Below are 21,196 nucleotides of genomic sequence, written 5' to 3'. Positions count from 1 at the left end.
GGAATATTAGCCTTTCGTATTTCAAAAACATGCTGGAAATTTTCCAGGGCACATTTGAGCAGCAGAGTGCATGACGTTCAAACCTGGACTCTTTTCAACCTGCAGCAGAGGAGGCCTACTACAAGTTTACATTTTCCTCCAATTGTGAGCACAGAAAGCTTTTCATTTTGTTCCAAAGGAAATGATCTTACCATAGCTCAACGATATCATCATTGTCTGAATAGAGTGGGCATCCGGTGGCCATTACAGAAGGACTGAATGCTAAAACCCAAGGGTATAAAAGTTAAAAGCAACTCAGTGGAAACGTCAGTTACAACGTTCTTTGATTTAAAGAATCAAACATAGAGAGAGAGAACCCTCAAGCAAGGGAATTAGGAAGAATATCAGCACAACATAAGGGTAGTACCCTACTTCCCCTTCCCCCCATCTCCCCCCCCATAAAAAGGCTTTTCAATATCCATATGCCTCTGCTTTTCTATGTGGAAGAGAATTCTTTCACTTCACCAATAGACACATTCATACTTTTCTACCAACACTGGCCAATTAAGTCCAAAATCCCTATCTCACTACTATTTTCTGTGGTTTTTCCCTATTATCAGAGTGACATAATTAAGATAGCAATTTTCTAATTTACTAGTCCGGGGTATCAAAAAACCTTATTTTGCTTAAAAAATAACTGCTCATTCTGTACTTCACAGACTTTAGGACACCCAGATACCTCTCCACTAAAGCCACGTCTATAAACACAGCTAACACACGATGGTGTTTCCTATCTTTGCTCTACCCTTAGTTGTAAAAGCTTTATTCAGCTTTATTATGCAGAACTTGGCCCAGCAGCCTTCAGTTATGAGATGGATGATGTGTGGAAAGTTGCATACTCAGGTGGATTCTTAGCAATGAAGTAGATTTTGGGACCTCAAGGAAAAAGTAGGTGATGGCAGCCATATTTTATTTGCAAAATAAAATTCCCAGCAGGGGCTACTTTCTTGCTGATTTGAGCTGCTTGGTTAGGTTTTCACATTTCATAAAGTTGCTCTGGGGCTTGATGGAAACATTCATTCTTCAAATGTGTATTTGACTCTACTATGTGTAAGACACTATGTCAGGTGCTAAGGGAGATTTAAAAAATGACCTTATTTCACTCGTGGACTTTTTTCTTTCCACAACTCTCCCTTCACACCAAACATACAGACAAATGGCACTTCCACTCCCTGACAACCACATTTAGGGCCCTCATTTCCTCTCCTTAAGCCCCTGTGTATACTAAGAAACCACCTATCGTTTTCTTTATTATTATAAAGGTAATACATACAGTGGGTTTTTTTTATATGTAAAATTCAAACAGTCAAGGAGGGCATGAAATGAAAAAGAAAATTTCCCTTCCAACCATGCCACCAATCCCACAGCCCAGAAATAAGCACGTTTCTTAGGACTTCTTAGGATGTACATTTGCAACCAAGAATTGAGATTTTAACAGTACACTGTTTTCTCACCCTTCCATGAAAACCAGCTCATTGAAGAGAATATTGACCATTTAGGATCTTTCTTTTTCTTTTTCTCTGTCCCTCTCCAGTGAATTGACTATGTTGAGTTTGAACCAAAACTACATACTACAGACAGGTAGTGGGGAAGTCTGCAAGTCTTCACTTTCTGACATCTTTTTTTTTTTTTCACCGTGTTTTAAAGTTTATTTTTTAGGATGCACTGGGAAACTGCATGGAGTCTTTAGAAAGGATTTAATGTCAAATAGGTTAAGTTCTTTTTTGAAATTTTATTTTATATTATGGTTGATTTACAATGTTGTGTTAGTTTCAGGTGTACATCTGACATCTTCTTGAGAGAAAAATATGATTCTGTTTTTCTGATTTTCTCCTTTTACCTTACAGGGTTACTGGTAGTTTCTGCTCACTCAGCTCCTGAATCCTAACATACATTAGTAAAGGTATTTACTGTAATACTTACAATATTGCCTTCATTGCCTACTTGTTCAGAGAGTGGATTCGGGTATGTGGTTCAGTCTCTAGTTGATTAAATGATAATGAAGATATCAATCATACTTCAAACAAAATATTACTGGGAGATTAGAGTATATTTAACCTGGAGTTACTGCATTTATCTAGGACAGTCTCGATCATATTTCTCAATAGTTATTCTCACTTGTATATTCTGTAAATAAAAATAGCACTATTTCTGAGCTTGTTTGGAGCTTTTTGGTGATAGGGCAGTGCAGAGAAATTGATGTTATACTTGGTAAAGTGTTAGTTGCCTTGGAAATTACCTGTCTTAATTATCCTATACTGTTTCATCTCTTGACTATAATATCATCGAATTTTCTTAGAGTTAACCTTTAATTTCCTTTTTATTTTTAACAAAATATTTTAACAAACTATTTTAATAAAAAAAAGAATTGAGATTTTAAAACAAAAATGGGATCTTAGACTATATATTAATTTGCACCTTGCTTTAAAAAAAATTCTATTTGTGAATTTTTCTTTATCAGTACTCATAGATCTGCCCAGTTCCATAATGTGCTTATATGTTCATTTATTTAACCAGTCCCCTTGAAAGGCGTTTAGGTTATTTCTAGTGTTACGCTATTATAATGATGCAATGAACATCTTTGAATGTTTGCCGGCACACTTTTGCAGGTGTATCCATAAGATAAATTCCTAACTGTGGCAGGGCTGAGTTAGAGTTATGAACAGTTTCAAGTTCTGAAGGATAATGCTAAAAGAAAAGAAGAGGGAGGAAAGAAGAAACTGCTGTGGCCGACACCAGTGGCTACCCACTCACAGTAACTGCCCCTTGCCCCCTGGCCAGCAAAGCCCCAGTTTTGTCCCCTCTCCTCCCAGCACCCACATGCTTTCGGGAAAGCTGGACCCCAAGACTGGTCTAAGCAAGCTACGGGAGCCCCATGTCTCCATGCCAGTCATCGGATGAGACGTGGGCATCGGACCCAGTTTTGCCAATGGGGCACAGCAGAAGTTCTGCAGGGGGCTCCTAGCAAAGGTTTTCTCTGCTTTCCTCTTTTCCTGCCTCTGGACATCACACATCACTGTGTATGAAGATATGATGGTTGAAACAGCTTCAGCCACACTGGGACCACCAAGAGCCAAGATTGAGGACAAATGTCAAACAGTGAGGCTGGCAAAGAGGAAACGTATCTGAGTCTTTCATTAATTAACTCCAAAACTGTGCTAACTTTGGCCTTCTTGTTTACATGAGATCATAAAGATCCCTACTATTTAAACTACTTTCAACTGAGTTTTGTTTACTTGCTGGTGAAAGTATTTTCCACTGCCCAGCTGTTCTCCAAAAAGAAGCCCACTGGATTTATAATCCCACCCAGGGCACGTACTAGAGTGTCTGTCCCCTCACAGCCATGGCTGCACCGGGTCTAATCCCCATTTATTGTCAGTGTATTTTTGCTTCATGGCCAGTCTTTTCTTCCTTGGAGAGTCTAGCAGCCCCTTCCCCAAAAAGGACACACTGAAAAAAGGTGACACAAAGGCAGCCAGTATTTCATTCTGCTCCATCTGAGGCATCGCACTGGGCCACAAGTCTCAGCTGGCTCCTTCAGGAAAGAAGACACAGTCACCCTGGGCTGGACATTCTCAATGCCTTAGAGCCAGTCACAACTCTCTGCTGGGCTGGGGCAGTCACCAGGGTGTGGAAGGACAGCCCTAGACTAGAAACTGGATGACCTAGTTCAGATCTGCTACTTATGAGCTGGTTGGCTGAAGAGAAGTCACCCAACCTCCAGAAGCCTGTTTCTTTGAATGTAAAAGGAGGGCTCCTGAAACGAGGGCCCAGGGTCCTTATAAAGATGGGGACAGGGTGCCTAAAGGCCCTAGTGATAAACTGTCACAGACACAGATGGGAGTTAGGCTGACCCCACGGACCTATGCTGAGAGGGGGCCAGGCCAAGGGTAAGCAGATCCCCTGGCCTCCTTGGACACTTCGGCCCTCTCTGCTCTACCTGTCACTCCTGCACCACAGTGGGCAGCCTGTCAGGTCAGGACTGCTGACCAGAGGAAAACCCAGCCCACCACCTCCGCTCCTCCCGCAGATAAGCTGAGCTTCCAGGAGCAGCGTCACAGTGCATGAATGTCAAGTGACATTCAGTCGAGAGTCGGTGCTAACTTACAGGGATTACCAAGGCTTAGGCTGGTACCTGGGCAAAACATATATCAATCTTCACCCAGCTGGCCTAGCTTGAGCAAGCTTCCAAAAGGCTGGTTTGGCCCCTACTTTTCTCACCCCTCTCATTCATTCGTGATCGTTGTGGTGGATTCAATCACTGTTTACTGCAGTCCCTTCTTTCCCATGTGACTTTGCAGTGGACGAGAATGGCCTGAGTCTACTTCCCCACTGCACTGATGTTGGGTTTGGCCATGTGATTTGTGTTGGCCAATGGTTATGAGCCAAGGCCTTAAGAGGCATCATGCATCCCCATCTGCCCTCTTGGGCTACCACGATCTGCCACAAGATGAACACACCATAGGCCCCCGAATAAGCACATATGGAAGAGCCCTAAAGCCAAATGGAAGCCTGGAATCTAGCCTGGCCCAGCCAAGGCCAGCATAGATCAACCAAACCGTACCCCGTAGGAAAATAAATGCTTGTGGTTGTAAGGCACTGAGATCAGGGACTGTCGTGTTATGCAGCAACACTATGTAGCAAAACCTAACACAACCACCGTAAGAGCAAATATAATGTAAGTTTGCCTGGCACAGAGCAGACATGCAATAATAAAATATTTGTGCTTATTTTAAGGAGATCTTAATTCATTTGTCATTCATACGCATACAGAGAACTCCTACCCATGAGGCACCACACTAGCCCCACAGGAAGCTGAACGCAATGAAAAATACAAAGTAATAATTCCTTCACGTAACTTTTTAGTCTAGCAAATCCCCAAGCTTCCTAAATTCTACTGGGGGAGAGGGGTCAGTGCTTACAAAGCTTCTATTCATTTCATTGATTCATTCATTCACTCATTTATTGCCCTGGGTCAAATCACAGAAGGGATGAAATTCAGTATCTGTGCATTTAAGGGTCTGATTCTTCTATTTATAAACGGTGAAATCTACTGCCTTCTATAAATGGACTCTTTTTTTTTTAACATCTTTATTGGAGTATAGTTGCTTTACAATGGTGTGTTAGTTTCTACTTTATAACAAAGTGAATCAGCTATACATATACATATATCCCCATATCCCCTCCCTCTTGCGTCTCCCTCCCACACTCCCTATCCCACCCCTCTAGGTGGTCACAAAGCACTGAGCTGATCTCCCTGTGCTATGTGGCTGCTTCCCACTAGCTATCTATTTTACATTTGGTAGTGTATATATGTCCATGCCACTCTCTCACTTCGTCCCAGCTTACCCTTCCCCCTCCCCGTGTCCTTAAGTCCATACAAATGTACTCTTAAAGACAGAAACTAGAAATTATTTTGTAAACTACTTGAATTATTTTTAATGAACCCCTTTGTTCTATTAATCTTCACTTATTCACTCAACATACATTTACTGAGCACCTATGATACTCCAGGCATATGATGGGTAGCTGTGCTAGGAAGCAGCACACACAATTCCTAGCTCCAACTTCTGGCTGCCCAGGTGCACCACTGACCACGAACAAATTATTTAAAATTATAATTGACAGCTCCATGTAGTATCCAAAATTATTTAAAAAATAAAAATAAAAAACCTTCCTATAGTTTAACTCCAATGTCTTCTTCCAATATTACTTTTAAAAGAATTCTACTTCACCTGCAAATGTGGTGATTTCACCATCTCTCTTCTCCTCTTATCAAGGACAATACAGAAGATGGGTTTCGACCACATTCCTTCTTACATTCACTGCCACACACAGAGTAGTGGGAGATTCACACATTTAATAACCTTTGGTTTGTTTTTGTTTTTTTTTTTTTTTTGGCCACACCATGTGGCACGTGAGTCTTAGATCCCCGACCAGGGGTCGAACCCGCTCCCCCCGCACTGGAAGCAGGGACTGCCAGGGAAATCTCAACACATTTAATAACCTTTGGCATGAAGTCTTTTCAAAGGTCTTTGGGAAATCTAAATAAATTAGATCCACTGGTTTGCCCTTCTTCCCACATTTATTTTCTCCCTCAGAGAACATAATGGGTTCATCAAGCATGATTTCCCCATCTGAATGTCATGTTTTGTTTTGTTTTTTAAGGGTCCTGTGATCTCACCCTCTCCCATGGATTGCACAAGGCTGCTGGGCATAGAGGTGAATTAGCTCTGAAAATAAGGACCATTCCTCGATTTTAACCGGGGAGTCACCGAAGTGAAGTGTATAAGACCATACATGCATACACCTCCCTATGCAGACACTGTTCCAAGCACTCTATTTAAAGATTCACTCATATAACATATAACCCCAGAAGCAGGATTCGTACCCTGGAAGTCCAAGGCCAGAGTCCAGGCTCGTAACCGCCAGGCCCTGCAGCCTCTGCAAATCCCAACCTATGCCAGGGTCCCTGGGCTTCTCCACCCACCAGTCCTGGGCCAGCTTGATGCGGATCCCCAGGAAAGCAGCACAAATGGAAGGCCATCCCACAGCGTCCTTTATTTCAGGACACAGCTTTTCCCTGGACACTCCTCTGGGATAAATCCTAGCATCTGCCACAAAAGAACCTCTAAGCCCCCTAAAGCTGCCAACATCCTGCTTCCTCTTGGCAGGACCTACTCACCTCTCCAGAGTCAAAGCAAAAAGCAGAGCCTCCTCAGCTATAAGGGCCCATGGCCTGTAACTCAAGAAAGCTCCAGAGCCTGGCTGAAATCTCAGGCCCTGCCTAAAGGATCCAGCATCTCACAGCCCTGAGCTGCTCTCCTAAATGCTTCAGTCTCTTCTTACTGAAGCCCCTACCCTGTTACTGAGCTCAGAATTGGGAGGATGGAGGTGACACACCATCTCCTTTCAGTCTGGTCTCTCTCTCCAGGAGCTAGCTTTACATCTCTAGGGCTTCAGGCTTCTCTGAATCTTCTATCATTGGTGGTTTAAGCGGGGTGGGGAGGAGAGAGTCCAGATTGTCTGGGTCAATGACACGCTACAAATCTGGCCCAGGCCTCCACCTGGAAATCTAAAGCAAAGGATATTATTAAAGTCACGGGTTAAGGATCCCTGACTCCACAGCAGCTCATTTAGAAGCCTGCAGTGTGGGCTTCCCTGGTGGCGCAGTGGTCGAGAGTCCGCCTGCCGATGCAGGGGACACGGGTTCGTGCCCCGGTCCGGGAAGATCCCACATGCCACGGAGCAGCTGGGCCCGTGAGCCATGGCCGCTGCTGAGCCTGCGCTCCGCAATGGGAGAGGCCACAACAGTGAGAGGCCCTCGTACCGCAAAAAAAAAAAAAAAAAAAGTAAACACTTCCCAAGAAAGCTTTAAAACAGAGGGAGGTTTTTATTAAACAACTTAATTGAGGGCCACTCCTCATGTGGAAAGCTTTTTACCCAGAGGAATAAAATGGTCTGGTGGGTGTGTTTTCCAGACACTTGTTTTTAAACCTGCCGTGCTGTCCTGGGGAAATGAAGCACAACTCTGGGCCAGTGTGTGTCCCCCTGCTGCTAATTCTTCAGCAGAAATAAAATACCTAATAAGACCTACTCCCCGGCGGCACAGAGAACCCGGCGTGACAATGTCACTCCAATATTCATTTCAAGGGTCATTAGAATCACCGGACAGGAAAAGTGGAAAAACTAAGGCTGGCCAAAAAGAACCCAAATAAATGAAGAAAGATGTTCTAAAGCTTGAAAACAGGACACAATGTGGGAGAACATGCCTGATGAAACTGAGGCTTGGGTTACTCTACAAAGACACCAGGTAAAAGAAATGAAGTCGTGATACTCACTACAGCGTATGGATGGACCTGGAAAACATGATGCTTACTGGAAGAAGCCAGACCAAAAGGCCACATGTTGTATGATCCCATTTATATAAGATACCCAGATAGGCAATTCCACGGAGACAGAAAGTAGAATGGTGGTGCCAGGGCCTGGGGGGAGGGAGGAATGTGAAATGACTGCATACTGGCTACAGGGTTTCCCTCTCCAGTGACGAAAAAGCTCTGGAATTAGATAGTGGTGATGGTTGCACAATGCTGGGAATGTACTTAATGCCACTGACCTGTACACTTTAAACTGGCTAAAATGGGCAATTTTACACAGTATGTATTTTACCACCATAAAATAGAAAATGATAACAGGAACTCCGGAAAAAATCCTTTTTCAGCTCCTAACCCAGGAGCAATCCTTTCCTCACATGAATATAAATATACATGCTATAGGCCAAAATAATAAGTAGTATTATTTTACTAATAACTCATTTATTGAGTTAAGCTTCCCATGTGCACTATGCACTTAAGGCCAAGTCACTCCCCCCCACCCCCCACCGCACCTGTCCTCAGGTGGGTGTTGTTATCATTAGCCCCATTTTACAGGTGAGGAAACCAAAGCACAGGGAGGTCCAGGAGCTTGCCCAGGGTCACCCAGCAGATAGGGGAAAAGCCAAAGGATGAAGCCAGAGGGAGGAGAGCAGGTAGCTTGCACCCCAACTCAGAGCACGGCCACTCTGCCACCGAATCGTACGCTCTGCTGAAGGAGTGTTTTCTGGGCCTAGTTTCCCACTTTTCCCGCAACACGGATATTGCTTGGCTGTTGAGCCCTAATCCTTTTTCACTGGCATTTCTTGAGTGACCACAGAGTTCTCTGAAAAACACGTTCAAAATCACACCTTAGGAATCAAACTACACCTTCACGTGTGTAGAACTACTTCACGTGGACAGAGCGATTTTCATGTGTTCGGATTTACTGTATTTAGTCCCGGGAACAATGTGGTAAGATAGGAGGGTGATGTGATTACCCGTCCTTTCCTGGGGGAGAAAAGCCAGCCTCCCAAGGTCAGGCCACATGGTGGATGCAGGCACCTGGCTTCTACTCCAGGGCCCCACTCTGCTGTCTTCCTGAAGAGCCAGGTTTAACTACTCTGAGTTGTTAGGGGATGTTTTTTAGCATATAACTTATTTATATGTAAATCTATATGTATTATTTATATGTAAATAGGTGCACACAATTACAAATGGTTAAGGAGCACGCTAATGGAGAAGAAAACAGCTCTTCCCACATTTCAGGGGCGCCTGTGAGGTAACCCAGAAGCACCAATAAAAGGTTAAATTCCATTCCCTCCACCCCACTTAAGAAATCAGGGCTCTTTGTCACTTGCCATCAGCTCCCTTTGATAAGAGATGTTAAAAACCACCACCGCTGTTAGAGGTGCCACCTTGCCAGGGCTCTCAGCCTCCCAGTACTGACTTTTGGGCTGGATAATTCTTTGTTATGGGGGCCATCCTGTGCATTGTAGGGTATTTAGCAGCATCCCTGGCCTCTATCCACTAGATGCTAGTAGCCACCACCACTCCTGGTCGTGACAACCAAGATGTCTCCAGATACTGCCAAATGTCCCCCAGCGGGGGCCCCATTTTTGAGAGCCACTATACTATGTCCAAGAGATGTGGCCCTAACAGCTCTATGGGGTAAGAGCTACATGCCCCTTTTACAGATGAGGAAACAACCCTGAAATGGATGAGGAACCTGCCCAGAACACCACACTCCTTGTGATGGGTAAATGTGGTTTCCAATTCAAGCAGGTGAGACCCCAGTGCTCTCACCCCACAGTGGGAAGATGGAACAAGAAGACCAGAGGCGGATCTACCTTCTACCAGCTCACATACTGAAATGTTAAACGGAGCCTTGCCCCGAGAAGATGGAGGTGGGCTTGAACCCTCCAGGGGTTTGATCCTCAAGTCCAAAGACAATGCGTTCTGCTTGCAAAAACAGTCCCAGCCGTGCCCGGAAGGCTGAAGGGCCTCCTTGACTCACAAAATAACCTGCAAGCTGGGAGTAGGCATGCCCTTTGAATAACAGTGCTTTAAGCACAAATACAAACAGCAATCACTGACCATGAGAGCCCGAAATACATTTTTTAAAACGTGCCTTTATCAAGAATTCCCCCTTATTATTTTGGTGAAACATTCCCCCACAGTCTCACCCTTCTTAGCGCTCATCTCTCTTTCTGTTTAGAAATCACTGTGGCTGCTAGAGAGACACAGATGAAATACAGGACGTCACGTTTCAAAAAGCTGAATGACTTCTGTCCTTCCTCCTACAAAACTTTATGGAGCATCTAGTTTCTGCTACACACAGGGGTGCGAGGTCAGCTGAGAGAGCCCTCCGCTTTACAGGTTTGTTTACAGGTTTGGGGGGAGGGGGGTTCCTCTGACATGTTAGCAAAGGGCACTGATGGTGTTCTAATTGTTGAGATAAAGGCACATGCAAGCAGCCAACAATTTGTGAAGAAATGAATGAGTGGGTGAATCGAGGGGACGAATGCAGAGCCCATGCACTAACCAGGGCTCCGGGTCCAGAGAAGCACATCTCAGGGCCAGACAAGTTTGAACCCTGGATCCAACCACTTGGCAGCTGCACAACTTCGACAAGTGACCCAATTTCTCATGGCCTTCTTTCCCTCACCAGGAAAATGGGTTTATGATAGTACCCATCCCATAGAGCTATGTTGAACACTCTCAGACAAGGCTGGACGTAAATGCTCCAGGAGCATCTGCTATTATTATGAGAATCACTGATCTGGGCAGGCCTCCTGGGAAGTCCGGTGACTCTTTTGCATCCCACCCAGCTGCCTCACGCCCAGGAAGCTGGACTCAAGGCAGGTATCCAGACCCTTAGCAAGAGGTGGTCATGCCCTGAGCAGGCCAGACCTGAAGAACCAGCTAACTATTGGCTCTAATCCTCCCCCTGCTTCCCTACCTCCTCTCTCCCTCTAACCTTACACCCCATTCCACCCCACCCCACCCCACAAAACAGCTTTCGGGTGGCTCAGGGCAGCACAGTTAGGGCTGAGCTGGCCTGACTACATGTGAAACAAAGGTGCTCAAGCCTCAAGCCTGAAACTCTCAAGTACGAAAAATCTTAAATTTGGTAAACTCCAGCCAGCAGTCCCTTTCCAAACTACTCTCTCTTATCTCTCCCTCCATTCTTTCTCTATCAGTTCCTCTCCAACTCTTAAAGCTTTCACTGTAATCACCACTCAGTAAACTTTCCAGGTTTTTGATATTTGATTAGGGCAAGGAGAGAGACTAATCCACTTTTCAGCTGCTGCTGTGCAATTCTAAGTCACTGTTTTTAATAAGAAGGATAAAAATCTTATAGGCAAAAATGGAGAAGCAAATTCTTTTTTTTTTTTTTTTTTTTTTTTACAAAAAGCTATCTGTAATACAGCTACAACAAAGCTCAAGGATATGGATTAGTTCATAGGATATATTAGAACCTCTTTACGACTTTGGAAACTGGGCCATTTCTTTTTCCTCTGAAATAAAATCAAAAGAGAGGGCAGCCATTAACAGCGTCTCAAACTCTGAACTGGAACCACAAAACTCCAGACCTCACCAGGTTCCTCACCTGGAAAATGGTATCAACAACACTGACGTTTCAGGATCCCTGGGAGGAGTCTTAGCTGCAGGGGGTCCTCTTCCCTGAATGGACTCCAATTTGCAAGGGAAAACAGAGTGCCAGTTTCAAATGCAATAAAATACGGGCTAGAAAGCCAGGGGGAGTCAGAAATAAAACTCAGGAGAATTATTGAAGCCAAAACTAGAAAATCTCGATCATCTTGCCTCGATCCTCTAGCAAAGAGACAAGCAAGGGTGAAAGATTATTAATAATTATTAGAAATAATAATTGGTATTATTAATAAAAAGATAATTAATAATAATTATTAATAATTCTGGAGAATTATTAAAGCCAAAACTAGAAAATCTTAATCATCTTGCCTCAATCCTCTAGCAAAGAGATAAGCAAAGGTGAAAGATTATTAATAATTATTAGAAATAATTAGCAATAATAAAATAAAGATAATTAATAATAATTCTGGAGAATTATTAAAGCCAAAACTAGAAAATCTTGATCATCTTGCCTCAATCCTCTAGCAAAGAGATAAGCAAGGGTGAAAGATTATTAATAATAAAGGGGCTTTATAGACTTAAGAAAACTACAAAGTATATAACAGCCTGAGCCATTATGTACTCTACCAAAGGCAAGCAGAAAGCCCTGTGATTGGACAGCAGGGGATAAACCCGCCCTATAAAACAAGAGGCTGAAATATTCCATGTTCATGACAAATGCCCTGTGCCCTAATCCCAAACACTAACTCCATGATGACCCTCCATGGAGCTGATCCTTAGGGTGAAATATAGAGCTAGAGCCCACTGCAGTAACGGACACACACGCGGTAACCCTGTTTTCAACTTAACCTTTCCTAATTATAGCTCCGCACGCCTCTAAACCCTTCTGACCTGTAATTTTAAGAGCTTGAGGTACTTAACAATGCAGCAAAGTTTTGTTTTTGTTGCTAGTACCACATAAACAGGAACTGAACGTGCACGGCTTCGTTTTGCTCCAGAATATGCGACACTGAACTTTGTTTTTAATCTCTTACCCAAGGACCAATTACCTCCAGAAATTCAGAGGTTTGCAGAACTTGAAGAAATGTGGAGACAATGTCTCTCTAACCTAGGATTTGGGATCCATTCAGAGCCTTTCTAAACAGCCTAATCTATCCTCTCCGTTTAAAGAACCAGAAAAATAGGATTTCATAGAATTTCCCTTGGGATGATAAGCCCGCAGTGATCTTCAGTCTAACATTACGCATCGTCCCGTAGAGGAAAACAGTAAATCAATCCAGATCTAAGGGGACTGTGGTGTTAGAAAAACAAGGCACAGAAAACTCAATTTCCCAATCAGTTCTGCTTTAGAGGCACAAGGAGCAGTGGAAAGGCCTCAGCTTTGAATTCAGGCAGACCCGAGAGCTCTGGAACCTCAGCTCTGCCACTCCTCTAGAGCGCCTGAGCTGCCCAGGATCTCTTTGGGCCTCAGTTTCCTCATCTGTAAAATGAGGCCGCTTCCACCTGCCCCTCAGGAACGTACAGGTTTTAAAGCGACAGAGGGCAAGGGCCCCGCTCGCTACCTGACATGTGAAAGGTGGACAGTCAACAAATGTAACTACTCTTACAACCCTGGGGTTATTAGTCCTGTGAGTCCGTTGTTTGGAAACCACCTTCCCAAGGAAAAGCAGTGTGAAGTCCAGTTTCCTGTCTGTCCAAGGAAACCTGAGCTAAAGGGACAACAGTATGATAAAGAACGAACATCCACACACGGGCCAGAGCCGCAGACAAGAACCGACCCACCTGCTCTCAAAGTACAATGGCTGCTGTTACCCTCCTCCCAGCTCAGTTGCACAGGAGGGGTAGCCTCTACTCACTAAGCTGAGGTTGCCAGTTACCATCATGGCAAAAAGGGATCCAGCCAAGTACTCCGCCAGCTTCCCAACACCGGTCGTATCCCTGCACTGCTTGCCTAAGTACTCCTTAAACAAATCGCAATCCTAACTCCTCCTTCCTCACTCCCCACTTTCCCTTGGCAGGATCGGCGTACAAACCCCTCTCGTCCATCAGAAAAGTATCTGAAGTCAATTATTTAAAACTTGACGTAGGGACTTAATAAAATAATTTAAACCCAAGAAGAGCTTTTCTTGTGTCTGCTTTGCCAATGAATTGACAAGGTATCTATACACCCAGGGGAGGCGAGCCAGGTGGTACCCGGCTCCCCCCACAGTTCTTCATGCTCATCGTGCGTCTAAGAGTTCCCAACTTACTGTAACCCCCAGTTTACATCTCCACCAGATTTCAAGCTCCATACCCCGTTTACCACGAAATCGGTGAATGATAACAGAGCTTAGTAAGGACTGGGGGCTTCATAAGAACTGAATTTGTTATATGACTGAATAAAGAAACAACAAAAACAAAAATTTGGTATGAATTTAAGATGAAGCACTCTCTCTCCCAGGGATATCGGTTTGGGGGACGGAGGACAGTGCCTGAAGAAGGAAGGAAAGTGGGGTCAGACTGGGGCATTTGACTGAAAACTCCAATCAGCTTCCCCTACATGAAAGCCGGTCAACCCTGGTGCTCTTTCCATCAAATCCCCCTTTCTTCTCTTCTACTTTCAGGGTTTTCATGGTATAACTTGTTTCTTGATAACAGCAATGTCATGTGACAGAATAAAGTAAGCACTTGGTCATTCATGGAAAATTACCCAATTTTCAATTCCCCTTGAACTTTGTTTTTCTCCTCCGATGCCAACCTTTCAGCCATTTCACTGCCCTTTAGTGCCAGGATCAGAGGAGGAAAAGAAAGGAAGAGCACAAAATCAGTTGTGTTTTTTAAAAGGGTCAATGGCACCTCTTAGATAAATGGGTTGCAGGCAGGGCTGGGGACAGAGGGAGTTAAGGAGGCCATTGAATTCTTTAAACCATCCCCAACCCCATCAATACAAGCAAATTAACCATCCCTACGTGAAGGGGAAAAAAAAAGCCAATAGGGAAGTCTATTCTTAACACAAATCAAAGATCAGTCTTCTGAATGCTGCATACCCTTTCTCTAAATAAAGAAGCCCCTCACTAACTTTCTTCACTTACTTTCTTCTAATCACTTTAGAATATTAGAGTTACTACTAAAAAGGGAGAAATGCTTAAATAAATCTGTTAGGTCCATAGTTACACATACTTTTTCTTGCTTTTTTTCCAGAATGTACCATTATATTCACAGTTTAACCATTGCTGTTCAGGTGCAACTTTTCAGGCACTAGGAGTTCGACAGCATCGTCAAGTCAACATTTTGCCCCTAAATGGAGATAAGATTAGCAAGTTAACGAACCAGTCAGTAACATGGCTTCATTTTGTTGGCCTGGTCCAAAAAAAACAAAAAAACTCAACAGTAGGAAAACACTTTCCATATGGTCTTCTTCCCCCAAAGGTTGAGGATTCCGGCCAGGGGCCACCCTGTGAGAGCATGCCCTCCACATAACCTCCATTCTCAAGCCAAGACAGTTAAGCCCAATGCCACCGCGGCCCCACTTCCAGCAACTGAGCACAGGGATAGGAGCAGCGCGTGGTAATGGAAGATGGGAAAGAGAGAGAAACCAACTGGGACCAAACTCTACCATTTTGAATTTTTTCAAAATGAATGTTCTTTTGACTCACGTTAGGAGCTAGAAATGAACACAAACTTTCCTCCAACTCTGGAGGGCATTCTCTTAAAAGAATGTCACACCACTACTAATAAAAATGTCACATAGAGGGCCAGCGCCTAAGAAAAAAATGAAATCCACTGGTTTGTGGCCACGTAGCATACAGGTGGGAATCGAATACAAACATCATACTTAGGTACCACAGTAAATTAACCAAGATCCCAGGAGACTGTCACAATAACACACTATAAGAAAACATATGCTCAAATTCAGTCAATGTATACATATATTCGATTTTTCCTTATGCCTATTTCCCTATCATTTTTAAGATCATTAGACAAGTGGCAAAGGTCTCACCTCAGATGTGTCATGCTACTGTAGGCACCAATTCCCTAACTCAGATATTATGCTATCAACAAGAAATATACACTGTGTTAATTACATCTGCTGGGCTTAATCACACAGTAGGAATAAGCCCCATCTACACAATGAAGCTTAACACACATATTAACACCATATCAACTACAAAATAATAAGGACCTTGTCAGCTTGCATTCTTAAAAAATTTCCCCACACATTTATGCAGAATCATAATCTGTGCCAGAGGATCTCCAAAAGTTGATGGATTCCTAAATTATTTTTCCTCCTTTTAATCTGAAATCCTTTCCAAATAGGACAAGTCAAACTATCACTTAGTTTCCCTGAATAAGAACCCTGTAGCATAACCTTGACCCTTGCAAGGACTTCATGACTTTAATCCCTCCACTGTCACCTCCTTGGCAGAAAGTGCACTAGCAATATTTTCTGTGAACAGAGGTGGAAACACAGGGAACTCCAGAAAAACGCACCATCTGCAGTTTAAAGTTGGAAAGCACCAGCCCACAGGTTTTTCAGGTGCAAAGGTGGATTACACAAGGCAGAATCGAGAGCAGCTGAGACGATCTCCTCTTAACAGTTCAGAAAGTGGGTGTGGAAAGCGAAAAGCACAACCCAAAGCACATTAGAATCACCTGGCTTTCTAAATTCCATTGCTCAGGCTGCGCCCCAGACCAGCTAAATCAGGATCTCTAGAGGTGGGACCTAGGCATCAGAATTTTTTAAAACTCTCTAGATGTGCAGCCAAGTTTGAGAACCAATACCCAAAAGAAATCCGCAACGTGTTTTGAACAGCGCGTTGTGAGCAGCGTTGGAAAGGCACCGCAGCCTTGGGGCGAAGGGATAGACACAGAGTAAATATACAAAGTTTTTTTTAAAAATCCTCTGTAACTAACTCCAACATGACAGCCAAGCACCTGTGTAGAGGCCAAACAGTGATGCAACTTGGAAAAGTCCCTTGGAAAGCTAGGATGTGTGCCGTACGTGAGGCGGGGTCTTTCAGGACGACCTGCCTGGACCGGGAAAGCCAGGGAGAGAGGGACGCCCACCCGCCCTTTCTTTTCAAGGGATGGTCGAGACCAGCACGCCCAGAAATAAAGTAAAACAGAGTCGACAGGGACCGAGGTGCTCGCTTGGGTCCGGGAGGAACCCTGGCTCACTCGCAGCAGTCACTCGAGCCCGAGGGTCGAGGCAAGGGTGCTAAGGCTGCCAGTCCCTCTTCACTACACGGCGGTCTCGGAGCCCCCTCCCTCGCCCCGTCCCCGACGCGGGCCCCCGGGAACCCGACCATCTGTCCTGCACGTCTCCCCGCCAGGGCGCGCGAGCGGGAGCCAGGAGTGCACTTTACAGCCCCGGGACCCGCGCGCCTGGCGGCGGGCGCGGCGCGTCGCGCGGCTCGGACGGCGGGCCCGAGCCCCTCCGGACCCCGCCGCTCACGACGACACCTCGGCCTCCCAGTCCGAGTCCCCGCGCCCGCTCCCGGCTCACTTACCACCACCACCACCGCCGCCGCCGCCGCCGCCGCCCGGGTCCCGCTCCAGCCGCAGCCAGCAGAGCCCGGCCCGAGTGCAGGGACCGCGGCCCCGCCAAGAGGCCGGGCGAGCCCGGGCCCCGCCCCGCCCGCCCCCGGGGAGGAGGGGCTGGGGCCGGGGCCGCCCGGGTTGGGGATCCCGGCGCACGTCCCCGCCCCACGCCCGAGCCGGCTAGTCCCGCCCGCTCCAGCAGCTCAGCGGGCCGTCCCTGCACTCCCGCGTGCCCTCGTGCCGACCCGGCCCTCGGGACAAGTCTCCCCGCACCCCGACACTGCGCCTACTCGGCTCGGCCGGGACGCGCCCGCCCCTCTGCCAGAACCTCTTCCCCATCCCACCCCATCAGGCCTCACACTCCTCTCCAGCCACGCTTTGTCCTCACCCTTCCCCAGATAGAAATGTCCTCCCACCTCCCCTCCGCCGTCCCCGGTACTCTTCACCTCCGAGCCCCGGCAGTTCCAAATTCCCCGTCTCCTGGGAGCCTTGCCTGTTTCGCACCCCCGACTTCCCTTCTGTCCCTTCCCCACGGCCCCTTGGCCCAGTTTTTTCCCTACCCTTACAGGCAGACTTTTTCTCCCTACCTGGTCAGAAACTTTAAGGTATAACTTTTCTCCTACCACAATCAAATCTGCAAGTGTTTATTGAGCACCTACGAAGTCTAGAAATACTGGTGGAGGGGTCGCCAATAATAAATGTCCGTCCCTGTTAGGGAGGCAGGGAAGTGAGATGCCTAAGGTCACACAGCTGATGGTAGTAGGACTGGGATTAGAAGTCAGATTTCTGGTATCTAGTTGAGGCCCGCTCCAGGGGAAACTGCAGAATGCCGACCAGCTGCGGGAATTTGAGCAAAAAACGTTTTCTTACCTGTGAAATGGGAGGATACCCACCCCACCAGGTTGTGAAGATTACCTAAGAAAACAGACATGGAATATCACACAACCTGTACTAATAAGTAAATGTTTGTTGACGTATGGAATGAAATAGACACTTGAAAATTCAATAATTTAAAATTACAATATAGAAAGACAAAAAGTAATAGTGAATGCAAGAAAACATTGGCAAATCATATCTGATAAGGGATTAATATCCAAAATATATAAAGAACTCATACAACTTAATAAGAAAAATACAATCTGATTTTAAAGGGGGCAGAGGATCTGAATAGACATTTTTCCAAAGAAAACGTACAGATGGTCAACAGGTACGAGAAAAGGTGCTCAGCAATCATAAGGGAAATGCAAATCAAAACCACAATTAGCTATCACCTCACACCTGTTCAGAATGGCTATTACCAAAAGGTCAAGAGATAACATGTGTTGGTGAGGATGTGAGAATGTAAATTGGTTTCAGCCACTATGGAAAACAGTGTGGAGTTTCCCCCTAAATTAAAAATAGAACTACCATATGATCCAGCAATTCCACTTCTGGGTATTTATCCAAAGAAAATGAAAACTCTAACTTGAAAAGATATATGCACCCCCAATGTCACTGCAGCACTATTTACAATAGCCAAACTATGGAAGCAACCTAAGTGTCCCTTGATGGATGAATGGCTAAAGAAGATATAGTATAAACATACAATGGAATATTATTCAGCCATAAAAAGAAGGAATATTATTCAGCCATAAAAAAGGAAATCCTGACATTTGCGACAACATGGATGGACTTTGAGGGTATTGTGCTAGGTGAAACAAGTCAGAGAAAGACAAATACCATATGATCTCTCTTATATGTGGAATCTACAAAAACAAACAAAAAAGAATAAGCTCATAGATACAGAGAACAGATTGGTGGTTACCAGGTGGGAGGAACTGAGGGGGTTCAAACGGGTGAAGGGGGTGAAGGGAGTAAAAAGTAAAAACTTTCAGTCATAAAATAAGTCATGTGGGTGTAATGTACAGCATGGTAACTATAGTTGATAATACTGAATTACATATTTGAAAGCTGCTAAGAGATTAGATCCTAAAAGTTTTCAGCACAAGGAAAAAAATCTTTGTAACTGGAAGTTAACTAGACTTACTGTGGTGATCATTTTGCAGTATATACAAATATCGAATTATGTTGTACACCAGAAACTAATATAATGCCAAATGTCACTTATACCTAAAAAAACAAACAAACATTTAAAATAATAGTGATGGGGGTGGTGGGGAGATTTGGATTCTACTTATCCAAAAGAGGCAGCAATGGTCAAAGGAGACTTTTTGGAGAAAGTGGAGTTGAGCTATCCTAGAAATAATGGATCCAGATGCAGGTGAGTCCAGGAAGACACCCAAGGTGGACAGGGTGTGTGAACAGTATTCAGAGTGTGGTCTGGCTTTTCCTGAATGGAAGCTGCCTGTAGGGAATCATACTAGAATGGGGGATGGGTCCAGACGGTGGAAAAGGCATCCAATATCAAAGTGAGGGGGCTCAAGTTAACCAAACAGCACTTGGATACCTCAAAATGGCTGGAATGGAACTTGCATCCTACAGAGGGCGCTTAAATGACCCTGGAAACCTGGGATGGCAGAAACCGGCAGCCCAGGAACCAGCAAAGTGATGAGAGGGGATTGCAGCAGGGAGGGAGAGGGAAGAAAAAATTTCCAAAGAAGACCCCTAGGAGTTGGGGAGCAAATGTGTGCAGTGTGGGAATGGAAAAAGCAAAGACAAAACTGAGGTTTCAAAGCTGGTGGCTTGGAGCACCTTAAATAGGCATGATTGTTTTATGAGGGGTGATGAAGTTTCCATGGACTGTGAGGTAATGATGGCACTTTTCAGTGAAAATGCCCCCCAGGCAGCAGGAGGCGGGGTTGGGAAGTAGAGGGTAAAGTAGAGTAAGGACTGGACCAGGCGCCAGGAGAAGAGAGTGAAGTTCCCTCACTAAGGGCTCAGGAAGCAGCGGGTACCAGCCAAGGGAGAAGGAGAAGGGTCCCGGAGAGCTGTCAGGAAGAACCAGGGAAGTCTCTGATAGAAGCCAAAGGATGAGCAGTTCATGAAGGAGAGGGTGGTGCCGAACGCCACAAATCTACTTCTAGACCCTCACACTAGGAGCCGTACAAATTATGCACTCGGTACATATTTGTTAACTGTCGAAAAAGCATTTAATCAGCAACTGACCCCCACTTCCAGGCAGGTATTTTCCTGATAACAAAAAAAAGGAGAGTGGGCTTCCCTGGTGGCGCAGTGGTTGAGAGTCCGCCTGCCGATGCAGGGGACACGGGTTCGTGTCCCGGTCCGGGAAGATCCCACATGCCGCGGAGCGGCTGGGCCCGTGAGCCATGGCCGCTGAGCCTGCGCGTCCGGAGCCTGTGCTCCGCAACGGGAGAAGCCATGACAGTGAGAGGCCCGCGTACCGCAAAATAATAATAATAATAATAATAATGAGAGCCACTGGGGGCAAGGAAAGAAGCGGAGTGGAGATCAGTTTATTAGAGAAATTGCTTTTGAGGCTGCTACTGTCAAGATGCAGCTCAAGCCCCTTCAACCTCAATGGAAAACAAACCTCCCCCCTGCCAAGGCTAAGTATTTTTGTTCATTTGTGATGGCCAACACCTTCTAACAAGGAATTTCTCCTTCCAGAACACATTTTTCTTGGATATGTCTAAAGCCAGGTGTGACTATTTAGTGGCTCGGCCTTGAACTAATAAAAACTAGAATTTAGTTTATCTTGCAGAAGTAGATATGATTTATTTTCCTAGAACTTAAGTGTAAGGGCTTACCTTAGGGCTATGAGCCGGTTAACTCAAGAGCAGGTTGAGGGCCACAGACTGGTGATTCCCTTTGCCCACAGTCCTGTGATCAAGGTGACCGTGATTACAGCAGGAACTTGGATTTCTTGAGCAACTTGAGGAATTTCACATTTAATATTTAAATGTCAGAACAACCTGGTAGATGTTCTCATCCTCATTTTAAAGATGAGGGAGTTGAGGCTCAGAAAAGCCACACAATTTGCCCAAGATCGAATTCTTAATTACTAAGTGGAGGAGCAGCCTCCACTGCTCCTGGATCTGTCAGGACTGGAGCTTTGCTGGAGAGTCACAGACTTCAGACTGGAAGGCCTCTAGGGGATGACTGATCCCAAGCCATCCTCCTCTGTTTCAGACCAGGGTTTCTGAAAGGAGTTCCCTGCTGGAAGCCAGGGAAACTTCAGCACGTAGAGCAGCCACAACAAGTTGAGGTAGCTT

At 45.2% G+C, this 21,196-nt stretch overlaps 1 protein-coding gene across 2 annotated transcripts in view; it reads right to left on the bottom strand.

The window, feature by feature from the left end:
- CGNL1 (cingulin like 1) overlaps positions 1-17,014 on the bottom strand; it is a 154,132-nt gene extending 137,118 nt beyond the window's left edge. The window contains exon 1 of one of the 2 annotated variants that reach the window (XM_029239141.1): positions 16,994-17,014. The gene's annotated coding sequence lies outside the window, so the exon portion shown is untranslated. Of the gene's footprint in view, positions 1-14,663; positions 14,940-16,993 lie in introns of those variants that run through there. The other variant, XM_029239138.1, reaches the window with a different exon arrangement.
- Positions 17,015-21,196: the final 4,182 nt, after the last annotated feature.

Source organism: Monodon monoceros, unplaced genomic scaffold, assembly GCF_005190385.1.
Source record: "Monodon monoceros isolate NGI ecotype Baffin Bay Population unplaced genomic scaffold, NGI_Narwhal_1 Super_Scaffold_21, whole genome shotgun sequence".
NCBI lineage: Eukaryota > Metazoa > Chordata > Mammalia > Artiodactyla > Monodontidae > Monodon > Monodon monoceros.
This window is presented reverse-complemented; position numbering and strand designations above follow the sequence as displayed.